The sequence below is a fragment of the Macrotis lagotis genome, chromosome 2 (genome assembly GCF_037893015.1).
Source record: "Macrotis lagotis isolate mMagLag1 chromosome 2, bilby.v1.9.chrom.fasta, whole genome shotgun sequence".
Taxonomy (NCBI): domain Eukaryota; kingdom Metazoa; phylum Chordata; class Mammalia; order Peramelemorphia; family Peramelidae; genus Macrotis; species Macrotis lagotis.
Genome location: NC_133659.1, coordinates 82,520,518 through 82,530,915, shown reverse-complemented (window position 1 = coordinate 82,530,915; position 10,398 = coordinate 82,520,518). Strand labels below are relative to the sequence as shown.

General features: G+C 38.1%; 1 pseudogene; it reads right to left on the bottom strand.

The window, feature by feature from the left end:
* Positions 1–2,534: 2,534 nt before the first annotated feature.
* The window catches only part of LOC141511898 (3-hydroxyacyl-CoA dehydrogenase type-2 pseudogene), a 97,725-nt pseudogene continuing 89,861 nt past the window's right edge, over positions 2,535–10,398 (bottom strand).

The following is a 10,398-nucleotide window of genomic DNA, read 5'->3' as shown; positions in this document are numbered from 1 at the left end:
GAAACATAAAATGCAAAATGGGTAATGTTGATTACATCAAAAAATGTTTACACTAATAAAACCAATGCAATCAAAGCTAAAAGGAAAGCATAAAGCTGGAAAACAGTTTTTACAGCTAACATTTCTAATAAAGGCCCCATTTCTAAAATGAATCTCTAAAATGAGAACTGAGAAAAATTTATAAATGGTCAAAGGATATGAACAAGCAGTTTTCAGATGAAGAAATTAAAGCTATCTGTAGTCATGAAAAAATGCTCCAGATCATTAGTCTTTAGATAAATGCAAATTAAAACATTTCAGGGAGATACCAGATGCACTGTGGCTGAAATTGTGAACTGATCCAATCATGCTGGAAAGCAATTTGGAACTGTACCAAGGGGCAATAAAACTGTGTACACCCTTTTATCTAGCAATAATATTACTAGATCTGTATTCCAAGGAGATCATTAAAAAGGGGATGACATGGGGTGGCTAGGTGGAGCAGTGAATAAAGCACTGGCCTTGGAGTCAGGAGTACCTGGGTTCAAATCTGGTCTCAGACACTGAATAATTACCTAGCTTTGTAGCCTTTGGCAAGCCACTTAACCCCATTGCCTTGCAAAAACTTTAAAAAATAAAAAGGGGGACAACCCATCTGTACAAACATATAGCAATTCTTTTGTTTTGGCAAGGAATTGGATATTAAGAGAACGCACATCAATTCAGAATGGCTGAACAAACTGTGGTTTACTATGTTATAGAGTATTATTACTCTATAAAAAATCATGAGTGGACAGACTTCAAAAAGTCCTAGAGAGACTTGCATCAACTGATGCTAAGTGAAATGAGTAGAACCAGGAAAAGATTTTACACAATAACAGCAATTTTGTGTAATGACCAATTATAATAAAATTAGTACTCCTCAGTCTACAATAATCAAAGACAATTCTATGGGATTTGTGATAGAAAATATCCAAATGTCCAAAATATCCAAAATCCATGTCCAAAGAAAGAAATATGGAGCCTGAATGCAGATCCAAACATATTGTTTTCCATTTTTTTAAGAATAAATTTATTTATTTTGGAATTTAACAGTTTCCCCCCAAATCTTGCTTCCCTAGCCCCCACTCCCACAGAAGGCACTCTATTAGTCTTTACATTGTTGCTACACTATGCATTGATCTAAACTGAATGTGTTGAGAAAGAAATCATATCCTTAAGAAAAAAACATTATGAGATAGCAAGATTATATAAGATAACCATTTTGTTGTTTTTTTTAATTAAAGGTAATAGTATGTGGTCTTTATTCAAACTCCACAATTCTATCTCTGGATACAGATGGTATTGTCCATCACAAGATACCCCAAAATTGTCCCTGATTGTTGCACTGATGGAATGAGCAAGTCCATTAACGTTGATCATCAACCCTATGTTGCTGTTAAGGTTACAATGGTCTTCTGGTTCTGCTCATCTCGTTCAACATTAGTTCATGCAAATCTGTCCAGGCTTCACTGAATTCCCATCCCTCCTGATTTCTAAAAGTACAATAGTGTTCCATAACATACATATACCATAACTTGTTCAGTCTTCTCCAACTGATAGACATTCACTCAATTTCCAATTCTTTGCTACTACAAATAGAGCTGCTATAAATATTTTTGTACAAATGATGTTTTTACCATTTTGCAGGATCTCATCAGGGTATAGACCCAGTAGTGGTATTGCTGGATTAAAGGGTATGCACATTTTTATTACTCTTTGGGCATAATTCCAAATTGCTCTCCAGAAAGGTTAGATGAGTTCACAGTTCCACCAACAATGCCTTAGTGTCCCAGATTTCCCATATCCCTTTCAACATTGATCATTGTCCTTTCTGGTCATATTGGGCAGTCTGAAAGGTGTGAAGTGGTACCTCAGAGATGCTTTAATTTGCATTTCCCTAAAAAGTAATGATTTAAAGCAATTTTTCATATGACTATGGATAGCTTTGTATTCCTCACCTGTAAATTGCCTTTGCATATTCTTTGACCATTTGTCAACTGAAGAATGGCTTATCGTTTTTTAAATAAATTTGACTCAGTTCTCTGTATATTTTAGAAATGAGTCCTTTGTCAGAAATGCTAGTTGTAAAAATTGTTTTTCAATTCACTACATTCCTTTTGTTCTTATTATAGTGGTTTTGTCTGTGTAAAAGCTTTTTAATTTAATGTAACCAAAATTATCTAGTTTGTTTTTAATGATGTTCCCCATCTCTTACTTGGTGGTAAACTGCTTCCCTTTCCATAGATCTGATAGGTAAACTATTCCTTGATCTCCTAGTTTGCTTATAACATTGTCTTTTAAGTCTAAATCCTGTATACATTTTGATCTTAGCACAAGGTGTGGGGTTTTGATCTAATCTGAGTTGATGCCATACCAACTTCCAATTTTCTCAACAGTTTTTTATTTCCTTGTTGAGAAATCACCTTTATTAGGTTAACAGAGGTTAAGGCAGAGAAGGACTTGAGGGCCAGAAGGGAGGCCAGGGCAGGCATCCAAAACCTAGACCTCCAGGGTCAGGGGTGTATGTGGATACTTCCATCCAGTTGGATTACCTCCCCCACTGAGCAAGGGATTTTCCACCACAGACTGAGCAAGATGGGCATATTCTGCTGGATATCCCAGGCAGCTGGAGAAGAGTATTTGATGGGCAAGTAAGGAGCATACTTTTTCAGGGTCACCCAATAGAAGGGGTGTATCAAACAGGCCTGGAGCAATGGTGACCACCTGGATTCCCATGGGACCCAGGTCCCAGTCTGCAGGCAGGGTCATCCCCACAATGGCCCCTTTGGATGGTAAATATGCAATTTGTCCAACCTGGCCCTTGAAGGCAGCCACCCTGGCAGTGTTGATGATAATGCTGTGGTGGCCAGCCCCCCCCACACACACACTCATCTGGCTCATTCTTCCCCATCTCCCCAGTGGCAAGGCTGATCATGTTGAAGGTGCCAATGAGGTTTACCTGGATGACCTTGTGGAAGGCCTCCAGGGAGTGAACTTCATTCTTCTTAAAGTTGTAAGTCTTAGAGGCAACAGCTATGCTGGCACAGTTAATGGCAATGTCAACCTGGCCAAATTTTGTCTATGAAAAAGCTTTTTAATTTTATATAATCAAAATTATCTAGTTTGATTTTAATGATGTTCTCCATCTCTTCCTTGATCATAAACTGCTTCTCTTTCCACAGATATGACAGGTAAACTACTCCTTGATCTTCTAGTTTACTTATAATATTGTTTTTTATGTCTAGAAACTGTATCCATTTATCTTAGAATAGGGTGTGAGGTGTTTGTCTAATCCAAGTTTCTTCTATACTAACTTCTAATATTCCCAATGGTTTTTATCTGAGAGAGTTTTTATCCCCAAAGCTGGTTTATTTTATATCCTGTAACATAGCTAAAGTTGCTAATTGTTTCTAGAAGGTTTTTAGATGATTTTTTTAGGATTCTTTAGATACACCATAATGTCAACTGCAAAGAATGAGTTTTTGATTCTTCCTTCCCAATTCTAATTCCTTCAATTTCATTTTCTTCTCCTATTGCTGAAGCTAGCATTTCTAACACAATATTGAATAGTAGTGGTGATAATGGACATCTTTGTTTCAATCCCAAATCTTATAGGGAATACCTCTAGCTTATCCCCATTGCATATAATGCTCGTTGATTGTTTCAGATAGATACAGCTTATCATTCTAAGGAACAATCCATTTATTCTTATGCTCTCTAGTGATTTTAGCAGGAATGGGTGCTATAATTTGTCAAAAGCTTTTCCAGCATCTATTGCTATAATCATGTGATTTCTGATATTTTTGTTATTGATATAGTTAATTAAACTAACAGTTTTCCTAATATTGAACCAACCTTGCATTCTTTGGATAAATCCTACTGGATCATAATGTATCATAATGTAAACCCTTTACTAAGCTTTTATTTAAGATTTTTGCTTCCATTTTCATTAGCAAGATAGGTCTATAATTTTCTTTCTCTGTTTTGACTCTTCCCGGTTTAGTTATCAGCACCGTATTGGTGTCATAGAAAGAGTTAGGCAGAGTCCCATCTTCACCTATTTTACTAAAGAGTTTATAAAGAATTGGAACCAATTGTTCCTTAAATGTTTGCGAATCTGTCTGACCCTGGAGATTTTTTCTTATGGAGTTCATTAATGACTTGTTGAATTTCTTTTCTGAGATAGATTTATTTAAATATTTAATTCCCTCATTAACCTGGGAAACATATTTTTGGAAATTATCATCCCTTTCACTTGGATTATCATATTTATTGGCATACAGTTAGGCAAAATAATTCGACATTCTTACTCTACTTTCCTTTTCATTGGTGGTATGGTCACCTTTTTCATTTATAATACTGTTAATTTGGTTTTTACTTTCATTTTTTTATTTTTATTTTTATTTTTGCAAAGCAATGGGGTTAAGTGGCTTGCCCAAGGCCACACAGCTAGGTAATTATTAAGTGTCTGAGACCGGATTTGGACCCAGGTACTACTGATTCCAAGGCCAGTGCTTTATCCACTACACCACCTAGCCGCCCCACTTTCATTTTTTAGATCAAATTAACCAGGGATTTATCAATTTTATTGTATTTTTTCATAAGACCAACTCTTTTCTCTATTTATTAATTCTGTAGGGGTTTTTTTGCTTTTGCTTTTATTAATTTCTCCTTTAATTTTTAGAATTTCTAATTTGGTATTTAATTGGGGAAGGTTTTCATTTGTTCTTTCTCTATTTTTTTAGTTGCATATTTAGTTCATTGCTTTCCTCTTTCTCCAATTTATTCAAGTAATCATTTAAAGATATATAATATAGGAACAGCTAGGTAGAGCACTGTCCCTGGAGTCAGAAGGACCTGAGTTCAAATCCGACCTCAAACACTTAATAATTACCTAGCTGTATGACCTTCAGCAAGTCACTTAACCCCCTTGCCTTGAAAAAACTAAAAATTTTTTTTAAATAAAATAAAGATATAATACATACCCTGACAACTGCCTTGGCTGTTACCCATAAGTTTTGGTATGTTGTCTCATTATTAACATTATCTAGGATGAAATCATTTATTCTTTCTATCATTTATTGTTTGCTAGATTCATTCTTTAAAATGAAGTTATTTAGTTTCCAATTAGTTTTACGTCTAGCTCTCCCTGGCCCATTATGGCATGCGATTTTTATTTCATTATGATCTGAAAAGGATGTATTCATTATTTCTGCCTTTCTGCATTTGATTATTGGGTTTTTATGGCCTGCTACATGGTCAATTTTTGTGTAAGTGCCATGGATTATGGGAAAAAAAGTATATTCTTTTCTATCTGTTCAACTTTCTCCAAAGGTCTAACATGTTGAGGATTTCTACAATTCTATTTACCTCCTTAACTTCATTCTTGTTTATTCTGCAGTTAGATTTATCTAAATCTGAGAGCGGGAAGTTGGGATCTTCCACCAGTAGAGTTTAGCTGTCTATGTCATCCTGTAATTCATTCAACTTCACCTCTACAAATTTCGATGCTATACCACTTGGTGCATATGTATTTAGTATTGAAATTGCTGTTTTCTATGTTACCTTTTAGGAGGATATAATTTCCTCCTTATATCATTTAATTAATGAGATCTATTTTTGCAGTGGCTTTGTCTTAAATAATATTGCTACCCCTGCTTTTTTCACTTCAGCTGAAGCAAAATATATTTTGCTCCAACTTTTTGCCTAGATTCTGTATAACTCTCTGCTTCAAATGACTTTCTTGTAAGCAGCATATTATAGGATTCTGCTTCTGTTATTTGCTTATGTTTTAAGGGAGAGTTCATCCCATTCACATTCAAAGTTATAACTACTAACTCTTTATTGCTTTCCATGGTATCTTCCCTCTTTTTATATTTTCCTTTTTTTTTCACTTTATCCATATTCCCCTATATTTTGTTTCTGAATACCACTATGAATAGTGTGTTTGCCCTCCTATAGCCAAACCTCCTCCCCTTTCTTTCCCCTTTCCCTTTGCCCCTTGTTCCTTCTGTTAGGTCCTCTTTTCCTTCCCCCTTCCCCTTTCCCCTTGTTATACTTGAAAGGTAAGATAGCCTTCTAAATTTAACTGAGTCTGTGTATGTTAGCTTTAGGCCTAATCTGATGAGAGTAAGATTCAGGCGGTTCTCACCACCTCCTTTCTCCCCTCTACTGCAATAGGTCCTTTGTGCCTCTTTATGTAATGTGATTCACCCCATTAAATCTCTCCATCCTCCCGTCTCTTTACTGTCCCCCCTTTTTTAAGGAGATATTGTTTTTAAATCATTCTATCAGAGGCATGGATAAGTCATGAGTGTCCATCACTTCTGGCTAAATATTATTGTCTCTAATAGAGTTACAATTCTTGAGAGTTATTAGAGTCTTTCTCCCAGGTAGGGATATAGCCAGTTTCATGTTATGGATTGCAGTTTTTTCTTTATCCTTTTTTTTGTGTTTACCTTTTCATCTGTCCCTTGTGTCTCCTGTCTGAAGTCCAAATTTTCTTTTTATTTATTTATTTATTTTTACTTTAATATTTATTTATTATCATTTTGTACAATGTTTTTTATACATTAATAAAATATTCTTGTTTAAGAGAAAGCAAAATACCTCCTCCCCCCAAAAAATATAGACTCACTTAAGCAATAAAGTAAAGGGGAGAGAAAAAAATTAAAATGAAAATGAAAACAAATAATAGTAATAATTGTAGGTATGGCCAGGTGGTGCAGTGGACAGAGCATCATCCCTGGAGCCAGGAGAACCCAAGCCCATATCTGTCCCTCTACACACAACAATCACCCAGCTGTGTGACATGCAGGCCACCCATACCCCACTGCCCTGCATAAACCAAAAAAAGAAAAAAAAAAGACCTAAAATAAAATAAAATAGTAAAAATAGTAGGGGTGGCTGGGTAGCAGACAGAGAACTTGCCCTTGAGCCAAAAGCAACTGAGTCTGAATACAGACTCAGACACCCAATGATCACCCTGCTATGTGGCCCCAGGCAGGCCAGCCAGCCCCCTTTTCCCTGCATCCCCCAAATGAATAATAATAAAAAAATGTGCTTCAGTCTGTGTTCCAACACCACCAACTCTGTTGTGGGTGGAGCACAATCATCATGATAAATGTATCACAAAAGTTACTTCCATATCTTTCCACCATTGCCATTGCTTATCACAACTCCCTCCTTTCATATTTCTCCCCTTCCATGTACTATATTTTCTCTCTCCTTTCACTGACTCTGCTGTAGGGTAGCTGAGTGGCATAGCAGACAGATCCTCGGCCCTTGAGCCAAGAGGCCTAGAGCCCCCATACCACCCCTTAGGCCCAGCATCCACCTGGAGCTATGGTCCCAGACAGGCCATCCAATCCCAGCTCCTTGCAAGACATAAAAAAGAAAATGTTTTATATCTGACCACTCTCCCACTATGGTTCATCCTCTCCTCGTTCACTCACATTCCCCCTTCCCCTTGTCCTCCCCCCTCTACTTCTTACTCCTGTTGCTTATACCCCAATGAGTAAATATGCTGTTTCCTCTCCTAGCCACCTCTGATGAGAGCAAAGCTTCACTCATTCCCCCTTGCCTTCCCCCCTCCCATATCATTGAAATAGATCATTGTAATAAAAAAAATCTTATTATATGAAATATCTTGGCCTTTTCCCCCCTCTCCTTTTTTCTTTCTCCCATTACATTTCCCTTTTTTCTATTGACTCCATTTTTACACCACATTTTATCTTCAAATTCAGCTTTCTCCTGTACTTCAACTATAAAAGCTCCCTCTACTTGCTCTATTAACTGAGAAGGTTCATATGGATATTATCAGTATAATTTTTCTATACAGGAATATATGCAGTTCATCATCATTAAGTCCCTCATATTTTCCCCTTCTCCTCCAATCTCTATGCTTCACCTGAGCACTACTGTATTTGAAGATCAAACCTTCTGTTCATCTCTGGCCATTCCAACAGGAACATTTGAAATTCCCCTGGTTCATTGAAAGTCCATCTTTTTCCCTGGAAGAGGACATTCAGTTTTGCTGGGTAGTTGATTCTCAGTTGCATTCTAAGCTCTTTTGCCTTCTATATTCTAAGCCCTGCGAGCTTTTAATGTAGTTGCTGCTAAGTCCTGTGAGATCCTGATTGCAGCTTCATGGTATTTGAATTGTTTCCTTCTGGCTGCTTGTAATATTTTCTCTTTGACTTGGGAATTCTGGAACTTGGCTATAATATTCCTGGGGGTTGATTTTTTGGGATCTCTTTCCCGGGGGTCTCTGTGGATTCTCTCCATTTCTATTTTGCCCTCTGCTTCTAGGATATCAGGGCAATTTTCCTGTAGTAATTCTTTGAAAATGATGTCAAGGCTCTTTTCCTGATCATGACTTTCAGGTATTCCAATAATTTTTGAATTATCTTTCCTAATCTGTTTTCCATATCAGTTGTTTTTTCAATGAAATGTTTCACATTTTCTTCTAATTTTTCATTCTTTTGGTTTTGAAGTATTGTGTCCTGATTTCTCATAAAATCAGCAACCTCCCACAGTTCCATTCTTTGTCTGAAGGATTTGTTTTCCCTCAGAGAGCTTTCTTATCTCTTTTTCCATCTGGCCCATTCTGCTTTTTAAAGCATTCTTCTCCTCAATAACTTTTTTGAACTGTTTTATCCATTTGACCTAAGCTGATTTTTAACATGCTATTTTCTTCAGCATGTTTTTGGATTTCCTTGACTAAGCTGCTGACTTCATTTTCATGTTTTTCCTGCATCTCTCTCATTTCTTTCCCCCATTTTTCTTCTAACTCCCTTATTTGATTTTCAAAGTCTTTTTTGAGCTCTGTCATAGCCTGAGCCTAATTTATGTTTTTCGTGGAGTCTTTAGATGCAGGAGCTTGTGTTTTGATCCTTCTTGAGCTCACAGGCAAAATATTTCTCAATGTTGTTCCTCTTGTTTCTTGGCTTGCTCATTTTCCCAGCCTTAGCCTGTTTTGGGAGTGCTTCCTGAACTTTTGGGACACTCCCACAAGGATCTCAGTGTGTGAGGCTCTGTCCTTCCTCCTGATCTGTGAATGACCATATGTGCCCCGCTCTGCCATGGGGCTGAGGTGGGCAGGGTCCTACTGTTCTATGGGGGACCTAGACTGAGATCAGGATGTGAATGTGGTCAGAACCCCAGCATCCTGTTCCAGGGCCAGAGCTCAGCAGTCTCACTTCACTCCCCTCCCTAGGTTCAATGGGCTCATGCCCTAGGAGCTCCTGCTTACCAGCTCTGCCTGCTTCTGTTTCCTGGATCTGGGCTAAGGTGGCCATGCTGCTTGATGTGTGCCCTCATGGCTGGGCTCCATGTGCTCGCTCTGGGAGAGGTCCCCTGCTGTTCCTTGAATCTGTGCCTGATGCTCCCCTGGGCGTAAGTCAGGAAACTCCCCAGCTTCTGTGACCCATGGCTACCAGTGCCCTGGGGCTGCCTACAGGAGGCTGAAGTTCTTTTGCTCTGGCAGGTCACCCCTCTGGTGAGCCACCCCTCCAACCGTGAGCAGCACAGCCTTTCTGCTCTTTTCCAGGTTACCTTCAGTAGGAGAACTGCCTCCCTGGGTCCCTCTGTGGGTTCTGTCTCTCGAAAATTTAGAGTCCTTAGTTTTGAAGATTTATGATAGAGCGCCTAAGACATGATCCTCTCTTGTTGCTGTCTTGGCTCTGCCCCCCCGAAGTCCAAATTTTCTATTAAACTCTGGTCTTTTCATCAGGAAATGTTGGAAGACTTCTGCTTCATTAAATGTCCATCTTTTCTCCTGGAAAAGAAGGCTGAGTTTTTCTGGATAGTGAATCCTTTGCTTCATTCCAAGCTCACTTGATTTTCAGAATATCACACTCCAGGCCCTTAGATCCCTAAATGTTGATAAGCCAGATCCTATATAATCCTTACTGTACCTCCTTGGCATCTACATTGTTTCTTTCTGGCTGCTTGCAGGATTTTATCTTTTATCTGCTAGTTCTTGAATTTGTCTACAATATTCATTGGCATTTTCTTTTTTTTTAGGCTTTTGCAAGGCAAATGAGTTTAAGTGGCTTGCCCAAGGCCACACAGCTAGGTAATTATTAAATGTCTGAGGCCATATTTGAACTCAGGTACTCCTGACTCCAGGGCTGTTGCTCTATCCACTGCACCACCTAGCAGCCCCTACTTGGCATTTTCATTTGGGGATCCTTTTCTGGAGGGGATGGATTTATTCTTTTAATGACTATTTTGCCCTCTGGTTCCATGATGTCAGGACAATTTTCCATCACTAAATCCTGTAATATCAAGTCCAGACTTTTTTTCCTCTTCAATGTTTTCAGGAAGCCCAATACTTCTTAGGTTGTCTTTCTGCATTCTACTCTCAAGGTCAGT